Source organism: Cibotium barometz, chromosome 61 (genome assembly GCF_041138505.1).
Source record: "Cibotium barometz isolate CiBa-2024 chromosome 61, ASM4113850v1, whole genome shotgun sequence".
NCBI classification, from domain to species: Eukaryota; Viridiplantae; Streptophyta; class Polypodiopsida; order Cyatheales; family Cibotiaceae; genus Cibotium; species Cibotium barometz.
In genome coordinates this window covers 17177144-17189105 of record NC_141106.1, presented here as the reverse complement: position 1 = coordinate 17189105, position 11962 = coordinate 17177144, and positions in this window count along the sequence as shown.

Here is an 11962-nt window from a genome sequence, read left to right as displayed (position 1 = left end):
ATTTGCAAATGTGCCCGGGTGACCACTTCTCTTTGCATTTAAAACATAGACCTTTGCTCCTCAATTCCTCAATCTTAGGATCATCCATCCGTTGAGTCTTCATGAATGGTTGAGGAGGCTCCTTGACAAACCCATTGCTCTTCTTAGCATCATTATGAACTTCACTTGTGGACTGTCCACTTCCAAAAGATGTATGGAATTTGGGAGTGTAAGTGGATGTAGAAGAAGGTAGACTTTTCCCCACATTTGAAGAAGTGTGAAATGGCTTATGAAAAGGTACATTGGGCTGAACCCTCTTATACTTTGGCTCATATAGCTCCGCCAATCTCATAGCCTCTTTGATAGTGCTTGGTCTTTGTGCCGAGACATCCGCTTTGATGTATGACTCTAGACCATGCACAAACTTCTTCAATCGCATGCCTTCATTGAGTCCATCCACAAACATAGAGAGCTTCATGAACCTCTTGATGTACTCCCTAACCGACATGCCCTTTTGTGTGAGTTCATACCATTCTTCATGGTATCGGTCAAGAACCAAAGGCGACACAAATGTCAAATTCATTTCATGCTTGAGTTCTTCCCAAGTATGTGGCATAACTCCTTCCTTGAGCATATGTCTCCACCATTGATGTGCATAGTCTTCCAAATGCAAGGATGCAAAATGCACTTTGTCCCTTTCACTCTTCGGATAGAGCTGAAAGTATGTATCCAACTTATTCATCCATTCTTCCAACTCATGTGGGGCTGAACCATCACCCTTGAACTTAGAGAGTGAAATCTTGTCCTTTACGTCCTTTGACACGGTTGACGATGCATTCTCATGATGGTGCGAGGGCTTGTGCTTTTGCATTTGCACAAAAGATCCAAGGAATTGTGCAAAGTCCTTGTACTCCCTCTTGAGGAAATTTGGCATTTCCATCCACCTATCATGAGCTTCTCTTTGTCTCTCAATGAATGACATATGTTCCCAATCAAGCTCAACCACATCATCCATATCATACACCTCCTCTTCAAGCATGGAGGACTGATTTGCTTTGGGATGCAAAGGTACTCTCCTCGGATCCCCAAAATTTGACTCCTCATGTCTGAATGTAGGTGCATGTTGCTTTCCATCCAATCGAGAAGAACCCGCTTGGAATGTAGTAGGCTTCATCTCCCGTCGCATAGAAGGCCTCCTAGCATCCGCCATGAATCCAAAAGTGACATTCTTGGTGGAATGCTCATGTGTTTCCTTGGGAGAAACCTCTTGTACCATGGGTAGCTTGCCATCCCTATGGCCTTCAAAAGCTGTCCCAAATTGCTTGCCTTCATGTAAAGCACCATGACCACTATCATAGGAAGGTTGGCTCATTGGCCGAGCGACCCTCTCTTCCAAAACTTCCATCCTTGTAGCCATAGTGTCAAGCCTACCATTGACTTCCACCCTTGTAGCCATCGTGTCCATCTTAGCATTCATTTCCATCAGCATTTGCATGATCGACTCGATGGGGATGGTATGCGAAGATTGTGGGGTGTGCTTATGGGCACTTCCGACATTCAACTCCTCATTCCTTTCTCTTGAAGTATGCCCAAAAGTATCCCCTTCTCTTGAAGTGTGCCCAAGAGTATCCTCCGGAGCATCCAAAATTCCTTGTTCCATCATTGCCTCTTCATCTTCTACCTCTTCGGAAGCCAAAGTGTTGCGCCTCGGTCGCCCTTTTGGCTTCGGCCTCGCTTCGGCCCCATGGAAACCTTCGGTTTTAGAAATTTGGCTCTAAATTGAGGTAGGGATGTCCGATTGAAGTGATCTAAAGCTTGTTGGAGAGCTAATGAAGTGTAATAGACCACTATGCAAAGACTTGTAAGAGATGAGGTGTGCTACTATTCTCTGTTTTAGGGTTTACAGGGTTATAGGCTGAAACGGTATTTTGGGTATAACTTGAGCTAGGAATATCCAAATGCAAAACTTTTTAGCTCAAATCGAAGCCCTCGATGAGTACTACAAGCCTATGTAAGTAGATTTAGAAGACCTTCAAACCCCTGTGACTGAATTAGGGTTTACTGTTTCTGCAAAAACCCTAAATTCTACCCTAAAGAGATATCGAAATGCGGAGGTTAAGGGCTTGTTGGGTAGCTCTAAGGAAGCACTAAGAGCTCATATGGTCCCTTTTAAGTCAGTCCAAAAGGGTTGGGACTGAATTAGGGTTTTTGGAAACCTGCAGATTCTTGCCAAAGTGACCCTTTTTGTGCCCAATTGATCCTTGTTTGCTCCCAAACCAATGTCAATACCTTCCGCACCTCATTGGCATCCCAAGGTCTGCAAATTATGCTTCACCAACCTCAATTGCCCATGCATAACCAGAATTTTGAGAAAATTTCGACATAGTCTCCTTTGTCTTTGGAGCTAAATCTCAATATTTCTCAAATAGCAATGCAATAAAAATTCCACAATCTTCTTATCAAATTCAATTTACTGCATAGCATGTGCCTCATTGCATCATCAAAAAGGCATCCCAATCCTTGCAATTCCAAGCATATGCATCACCAAAAAGGCATAGCAATCCTTGCAATCCCAAGCATATGCATGAACCAAGAGAGTGATCGTTTGAAGAGGATTGTCGGTGTAGCGCGTCGAAGCTTGCCGATCTCCCGGCCAAGCTCTTCCCACCCTCGTACCTAGTTCGAATCAAGGCACGAGTTGAGGCCAAGTCTTCACCACCAAACCTAATCCTCCACCGTATCGCTTTCCCAAGGCAATCACGGCACGGTAGATTCAAGTCATGCTCTACCCACGGGCCTCTCCACCAACACCCGGGGTACCCTCACCACATACCTAGTTTCTAGAAATTTGACGTGAGTGTAAACAATCGTGAGGTGTATGTAACTTGAATCTCAAAATGAGGTGAATGTAATGGGGGGGAATCACTTACAAGGATGTGGCATGACTCATGCCATTTACAATATACTCATGAACCATGATGCATGAACTCATGCTTATCCTCATAGCTCCAAGTGTCCACCATTCATCCACAAATCCAACATCAATCATCAACAAGCACAAATCAAGTAATACCATAAACCAATGGTATCAAAATCCACTTGGTATCAATCCCATGAGCATTGCTTATAAGTAATTGGCATCAAATGGCATCCAAGGGCATCCATTGCATTTGAATGTAGTATTGCCAATTGATTCCAATCATCAATCAAGCTTTTCCAATGCTCACTAGCATCATTCCCATGCATAGAAGCATCATGCTCATGGCAAAAGCCTTCATATTATGAACCAACATCCATTCCATGTATGGGGTTCAATCAATGCATCAAGGCAAATGCATTCCCTCTTCCATTTATGCATAGATTCGTCAATTAATGTTCCATGTGTCTCTCCAATGGCCCATTGCATCCAAATGAGTGTGATTAACAAGAAATGTGAGCAATGAGAGTATGTAACCACTTTCCAAATGATTATGAGTTATGTATGAGTGTTGAATTTCTGTAAATTAGGGTTTCTCTCATGAATAACCCTAATAGACCATGGCATGAAGAATAATCACCATTGCTTGAGGAAATGGTCATAGCAACTCACCAATGGCATGCCGGAAGCTTCAATGGTTGGAAATTTGCTTGATGGAGCATTCAATTAGTCCAATGCTTGAAGATTTTCCTCTTTTTGATGATTGTTGTGGGCTGCTCATACCTCCTCTTCTCCCTCTCCAATAGCCATGAAAAACTCTCCAAAATCCACCAAAAAGAGGCCAAACACCTTAGCTAACAACCAAATGGTATGGAATGGCATGGAATGGAGCCATCTCTTGTGAATATTGGCCGTGAGGAAGCGTGGGAAAAAAAACGCAGCTATGCCCATCCTCATGAGTAGAAAAGCACAAAAATCAACTCCAATGTTAGCTCTCAATAGCCATAGCATACACTTGCAGCCATTTAGAGTGAGTGGGGATGGATAATGGTGAGCTATGTGAGAGAGATTAGGGTTTGGAGCAAAGGAAAGGAAGAGGGAAAAAAATTTCAGAAATTTTTAGAAATTTGCATGTAAATTGGTACTCTATGTGTTCCTCTCCTCAAGCTCAACAAAAGCCCTAGCAAATGGAAGCAAAACGGGGCAAAGAGGAGAAGTAATGGCTATGGGAAGCTTGGAAAAGAAGCACAAAAGATAAACGTGATTAACAGAGAGATTAAAAGAGGATTAATTCAAATTTTTCCCAATTTTTGTACCCCGCCCCAAAACTTTGGTCCAGAGTGCCCAAATTAGGTCCAAATGAGCTAAATCTCCATGAAATCACATGAAATCACATGAAATGATGCTTTCCCTCCACTAATCTCCAAAGATTAAGTAAAAATTAAGCAAGATTAAGCCAAAACTCCAAGAAATCAAGAGAAAATTCAGAAAATTATCAAGAAAATGACTAATCTCATGCCCAAAACCTTGAAAATGGATCAAAATCAAGGCTCTGATACCAAATGAAATGGATCTAGAGTAAAATATGGAATCAAACACATCAAAGCAAGAATCTAGCATCCATTAATCATGAGATTAGTGATCAAATGGCTCATCACATGAATATACAAAAGAGAGAGAAAATCTATAAGTGCATGTAGCAAGAGAAGATGCACAAATAGCCTAAGTGAGTTTAACCTCTCACCAAGAGGATGACCATGGAAGGCCATATCTCCATAGATGGAGCCCAAAGGTACAAGATGACCAAAATTAGTAAAGGTGTCAAAAAGGTCCTACCAAAGTATCCCAAGCCCTATTTATAGTCACTATCTCCTTTTGCCCATGGGCCCCTATGTACATGTGAAAATCAAGCTCTATGGTTCATGACAGCACTAAAAGGCTGTCTCTTACTCTCAAGGCAAGCACATAGGGAGAGGACCAAGTTTGGAGAAACTAACGGAATGGATGTTTGCAAGCCCAGCCCAAGTGGTCCAAATAGTCAATCAGGCAAATGGAAGGAACACCCATGTATAAGTCCCCTACCCCCTAACTAGTGTGACAAAGATACTGCACGTCACAAGAGACCAACCACTATGCTTATTGATATTGATGATGAGGCAATGCATCATCCGGAGTATAACAATGCACAAAACTACAAATATGTAGGGAGGCCATGGAAGATCAATTTTAAGGAGCATGATACAACCACTACTCAAAGAATAGCTGAAGCCACAGAGTTTAGTGTGATTGAGCACAAGGTGAATGAAGCAATGTGGGAAATCCAAAGGACATACATTGGCAACAAGGTTACATGTAGTAGTGGAACTCCTCGTGGTGGTAAGAGGTGTGGGCAACACATAGTGGAAACTACAAAGGGTGTGCCTACACTATTATTCGAAGGGTATCACAAGCACCCTAATGACCTCATCAGATAGTGGATGTGGTTTTGCCTAGATCATGTGCTCCATTGCTATATTGTGGATGCCAACATAGACCCAAATCCCAATCCGCTACCCAAGATATGGCCCATTGCTGTGGGAACTAACCTCACAGAGACGAGGAGGTGTATTCATTATGGGAAGGTAGATATAAGGTGGAGAACAAGAATGCATAAGGTGTCATGCCCACCCCTCCCACTAGCGATGGGGCTACAAGGTCCTTTGTATAATGGCATGTAATAAACCACCATATGGGTCTACTAGTATAAGCACGGAGGTAGGTGGCTTAGCCACGCGAAATGGCATTAGAGTTAGGTACCGCATGTCAATATCAGAAAAAGCAGCAAAAAGTAAAGGTAGCTTTGAAAATGAAAGATAGGGTGGTAGAAGAAGTGCAGAGGTTGGAGCATAAGCATGAAGTTTTCAAGATCGAATTGCATAGGGATGATACACAAGCTAGAAAATACGATGTGCATGTGAAAGACAAACTATGTTGTATGTGTCTAAATTTTACAGATAGAGAATCCAAGAAGAAGCCTTATCTTGCATGCAAGCACTTGTACTTCATATATTTGTGTGTTTTTGGTTTGAGCCAGAATGAGAATATGTTCATCCACCGACCTATCATTTCTGACTAAGCTCTACAGAGACTTGTCTCGTAGGAGAACCTACCCTAATTTAGACCATTGAATGCATGGAATTTTACATGCCAAATTTTCTCATTTCACGTTCTATAGTATTTTTAGACTTCTGTAATAGTGGTCATTAATGCATTCTTTTTTAAAACCGTTATTTAGTTTTCTTGGAAGAAACCTCATTATAGAGGGTTTGATTGTGCAATATCCTGTTTTGTGTTACTTTGTGGTAGGCAATTGAAAAAATGTAAGAGAGAGAGAGAGAGAGAGTTGGAAAGAGATATTTCTATGAATGAGGTGGAAGATGTGTTGAAGCATTTGCCTAAAGGGAAAAGTGCAGGATGGGATGGGCTCCCCAATGAGATTTTCACGAAGTATGTTGATGATTTGAAGGTCCTTCTCGCTTCTATTTAGGAGGTGTGGAATACATTTATCATGCTTGCAAGAATTGTACATTTATTGCCTAAAGTTCCATCCCCAGAGTTAATCTATGTCAATGGAGACCAATCACATTGATGGGAGCCATGTATAAGATATTTGCAAAGGTCTTGGCCAACAAGTTGCAATGATTTCTTCCTACTTTGATTCATCCAAGGCAATATGGATTTATTAAAGGTTGGAATATTTTGCATAATATACTGAATGTACAACTTCGAATTGATTATGTAAGGGTTTTGAGGCCAGAGGTGGTTATGACTCAACTAGATATTAAAAAGGCTTTTGATCATGTTAGTTGGTCTTTTCTTTCAAAGCTTATGCAGGCTATGGCATTTGGCCCTCATACGTCTTGTTTGATTTGCACTGTTAGCCAACATGCAGTAGCTAGGCTTATGATAAATGGTGGGGTGATTGATCCCATTCATTTGACAAGATTAGTCAAGCAGGGATGCCCACTTAGCCCTCTCTTGTTTGCAATACATCCAATCTTATCTCGACTCGATAAGCTAGTGGAGGATGGTGAAGTTGTAGGACTTATTCTTCCAAGAGCGGAGAGAAGATGGTTGGCCAGGCATTGGCAGATGATTCTTTCATGTTCCTTAAAGCTCAAAGAGATAATGTTTAGAAGGCTATGGCTGTTTGGGATATTTTTGGTCTTGCTTTAGGATTATACATTAATATGCAGAAATCTGCTCTGATAAGCTGTATATCGAGAGAGATTTTCTTGGTTTGGGTAGGTCATACAAAGGGGATGCATCACACACCACTTGGGTTATGTGGGAGTTGATGTTGATTCACAAGCTTTGTTGGCATGGATTTCTGCAAGGATAAATAATAAGTTTTCATATTGGAAATCTCAGGGTTGGCCTATGCATGTTCGGCTTAAAGTGGCACAATTCATTATGATTAGCATGATATCTTTTTTCTTGCCTTTAATTCCATGGATGGGCAAAGATTTACATTAGATACAATAATCAATTAGAGTTATGCTATGGAAAAGAGCAGAAAATAAGCCAAGGCAAATGTGGATTTCTTGGAAACATGTTACTACTCCAAAGAGGAGTGGAGGGGTCGCCTTATTAGATGTTAGATTACATATGGTCGCTAGGATATGGCCTTTATTGCAAGATACGTGTGTATCTCAAGAGCCATGGGTGGTAATGGCTAAGGCCCTCATAGAGGAGGTCGCACTTGTGCATGGTAATACCTGGATTGATGGTACATGGTGGGATGCAGTGAATGGTTCCCAATAGGTTCGAGTGGTGGCTTCACCTCTCCTTTCTCATTTGATGATCTCATGGAAGGAGGTGTTGGCACACATTAAATGGAAGCCTTCAGATCAATGGCGTTGAACTCGATTGGCAGGTGAGGTGTTCACGACTTCTGGAGTGGCTTGACAAACTTGTTGAGCGGCCAAAATTCAATAGAATGGTTCAATTGGGACTAGTGAGAGTTATGGATGCTTTGTTTCCACATAGAGGCTGCTTATTGTCTTTTCAGAGAATTCGTCAATATTTTCGGGTTCCACGCAGATATGTATAGTTATGGGAGAAGGTGAGGATAGGCCTTACACTATTTGGTGATATTCCTTAGTTGGAGGATCAGCAGCCTTGGTTAGATTGGGCATTTAGAAAGCCTCAGGACACATGGTCCTGCGTACAACAAATCAAATGTACCATATGATGGTGGAAGATCACTGAGAAGGCTAATAGGGTATGGAACCTCAAGAAAAGTAGGGCCTGGTGGTGAAAGAAAGTAGGGCCTGGTGAAAGAAAGTAATCTTACAAGGCTGGTGGTCTAAGATTCCATATCAAGGGAAGGTGTTCCTATGGCCATGCTAGTTGGAGGCCTACTATTGGGGGACCAGTTGTGAAAGCGGTGGATTGCTTCTAGTAATTGTGTGTTTTGTACTACATGCTTGGAAACATGCCTGCATCTTTTAATTTCATGTCCGGTGGCAAAGAAGGTGTGGGATTTCCTTTCTTGTGTTTGGATTCTGTTGATAGATAGGCCCGTAAAGGTTAAAGACTAGATTTTTGGAAAAATTCCGAATGGGCCAAATAACCTAGAACATTCAGTTTTCTTTCATTCTTTTAGGTGGACAAGTTTGTGGCATATCTGGTTAACTAGGAATGCCTTCATATTTTATGCAAAAGTGGGTATTACAACTCACATAGGTCATATAAAAGGGCTACTATTGTGGCAAGTATCTTCCTTAAAGCTCAGCTGACCTGCTATATATTGGATGAGGGTACTCCAAGGTACTCCAAGCTACACCTGTGGCTCAGAGTAATCAGTGAGGGAAAGCTAGTACATCACATGGTGGCCATGTGGCCATTTTTTGGTAATATATCTTCTATTACAAAGAGAGAGAGAGAGAGAGAGAGAGAGAGAGAGAGAGAGAGAGAGAGAGAGAGAGTTGGAGGGAGGAAATCTTTTTAGAATCTGCTAGCCCGATTCCAAAAAGTGCTCACTAGAAATAGCTTGCCATATAAAATCCCCCAACAAGACCATAAATATAATAATATTGAACACAAATTAAAATAATAACAAGTCGAGGTCATTACCTAAATTTACCTACACACAATTTCTAATACAACCAACTATAACTTACAAATCACTACAAAAAGAACCGTAATTATTTTTTAGAAAAATCAACTATTTCATTCAAAAAAGAAATACATAAGACATAATCATAGTAGGCAACTTCAACATTGAGCTAGCACAAATAATAGGATATTAAATCACCCTATCTTTGGGTGAAGCGGCTAGTGAAGGAGCAGGAGCAGAACCAAGTGCCTATTAATCTAATATTTGAGATGCTTTCAACTCCAATATGTTTTTAATATATGTATGTTTCCACTAAAGTGATTAAATTTTCACTTACTTTGTAGAAATCATTCATGCCAATTAGTCTAATATTTGAGATGCTTTCAACTCCAATATGTTTTTAATATATATATATATGTTTCTAGTAAAGTGATTAAATTTTCAGTTACTGTTGTAGTAGAAATCAGTGATGCCAATCAATCTACTATTTGAGACACCTAGTTCTAACATAGAGCCACTTTTTTAGTAAAGGTTTTGATATTAATAAGATAACATCTATAAAAGTACTATTTGAGACACCTAGTTCTAACATGAGCCACTTATTTAGTAAAGGTTTTGATATAAATAAGATAACATCTATCATAGCTTATCATGACATTGTGAACCATGAATCACCTTGTTTAGAAGTCACTTTATGAAGTTATGATCATTGGAGAGGTGTTGACACTTGTGTGTCCACAAGTTTAACATTCATTCTAACTTGTGTTCTACTTGTGGATTGTGACAAAAATATCCCTTTCCCTTCAACGTTGACATGTGGTTGTACTAGTTCTTTAATGGCCCATCCCTCCACTCTTGCTAGTGTTTTCTACTTTTGGAAGATCAAATCTAGTGTCACTTTCTATCTAATCTATCTAAACATTGTATCTCTGTTTCATCAATAATTTTAGGTTTTGTTCAATTGAACACGTGCACCTTCTTGTAATTAGATTTCATGTTCTTTTGTGATATTGATCTTGATACTAGAATAGATATTTTGGAATATGTTACTCTTTTTAGATGTATGATAAACTCATCTCTAACAAAAACTCAAATTTAGAAGTTAAACAAACATATTTTTTGTTTAAACTAAACTCGTCTAAGGATTAATGATTCTAACACATAGAATCATTTTCCTAGTCAACTTGTGGAAGAAATAGTCCTTGGACTAATTTTTTGTGTTTCTTTTTAGGCTCAAACTTAATAATGATGTAATTTTATAACATACCTAACATACATCGATGATTGACCTTGCTCACTTTACTATGTCCACTAGGTCGCCACGCACAATTGTGATGATCTACTATCCCACTGTGTGTGATGAATTACAGGAGGATTTAGGGTGGCATGTGCGAACACGCACATGCACATCCCAACACGTAATATTGGTTTTCTTGTAATCTAAAATTGCTTAATAGTTGTTGCTAAAATTACATGGTGATAATATAGCTTTCATTCTCTACGATAACAATGAACACTGCATTCTCGAGGTCACCGCTTTTGGGATCCTTATAACCCCCTTACAAGACCTTTATTTTGGCAAATATGCAAACTTTTTTCATGACTCATATTATTAATTTAGCTTTGATAAATATTTTGACCTATGCAACTCTAACCACCATATTAAATACTCTATTGAGAAAATTCAATGCTTGTATTTAGTAGACACTTCCACTACAATTCTTTGCTGAGATTTTATAAACATTAAAATGATTTTTTAGAGGACTAGTCTTATCACCTCCACTCATTACATATGCAAACACACACACACACGCACGCACACGCACGCACGTGTGTGTGTGGTTAAATAGAGCGGGGGAGAGGGAGAACTTGAGTTCCTTTGTAAGCAAACACACACACACACACACACGCACGTGCATGAGAGAGAGAGAGAGAGAGAGAGAGAGAGAGAGAGAGAGAGAGAGAGAGAGAGAAGCAAGAGATAGATGGCTGATTTTTTTTCTATCTTCATCTCTTCTCTCCACTCATTACACATGCAAGGTTAAAGAGAATAGGGGGGGAGAGAGAGAGCTTGAGTTTCTTGTAAGCAAATAGACACACAAGAGAGAGCAAGACACAAGAGAGAGATGGATGGCATTAAGAGTACATACATCTATAATCATTAACATACAGAGATAAAAGTATAAGGGAAAGTATTGCCCTACTATAACATACAATGGTCGATAATTTTTTCCATAATTTTTCTGCTTCTGCTATCATGACCTAGAGCCCCCACCTCCCCTTCATCTTTTCTCACATGGCTTTGCTAGTAACTGGGCATCATTCTGACAGCTTGCGATAGCTTGGATCCCCATCTCTTGTTGCCATCATCCCTCCGTGTGTGACTCTGTCTCTCTCTCTCAACTTCTCCTCTCAGTCAATGCTAAGCAAGCCTTCGCCTCCCTCAAAGATAGCCTCCTTCATCTCCCATAAAGCTGCTTTGACACATGCAGAGGGTCCCTTTTTCTTGTCTTAAAGGGATCCCTACTTCCCTTTCTCTCCTCTAAAGAGGATGGAAGGGTAGCAAATCAAACAAAACAGCTCCCATGTCACCTTTCCCATAGTGCACTAGAAAGAGATAAAAATGTGGGAAGCTTGGACTTATCCATTTACACAAAAATGTTCTAAGAGATTGGAAAAAAAGAGAAAATAGAAAAAAAGATTGTCCCCCTGCTATTGTGCACTAGAGAGAGAGAGATAAAAAAAACCTTTAATAATAATCACCTACTTAAGAGAGCATTGGGGAGAGAGACAAAGAAAACCTTTAATAATCGCCTACCTACTAAGAGAGCACTAGAGAGAGAGAGAGACAAAGAAAACCTTTAATAATAATCACTTACTTGGGAGAGCAAGGAGGGGATTGTGAGCAAGCATGACCCTACAACTTATAATTAGAAAAAAGCACATAGTTTAACATTGTCGTATTT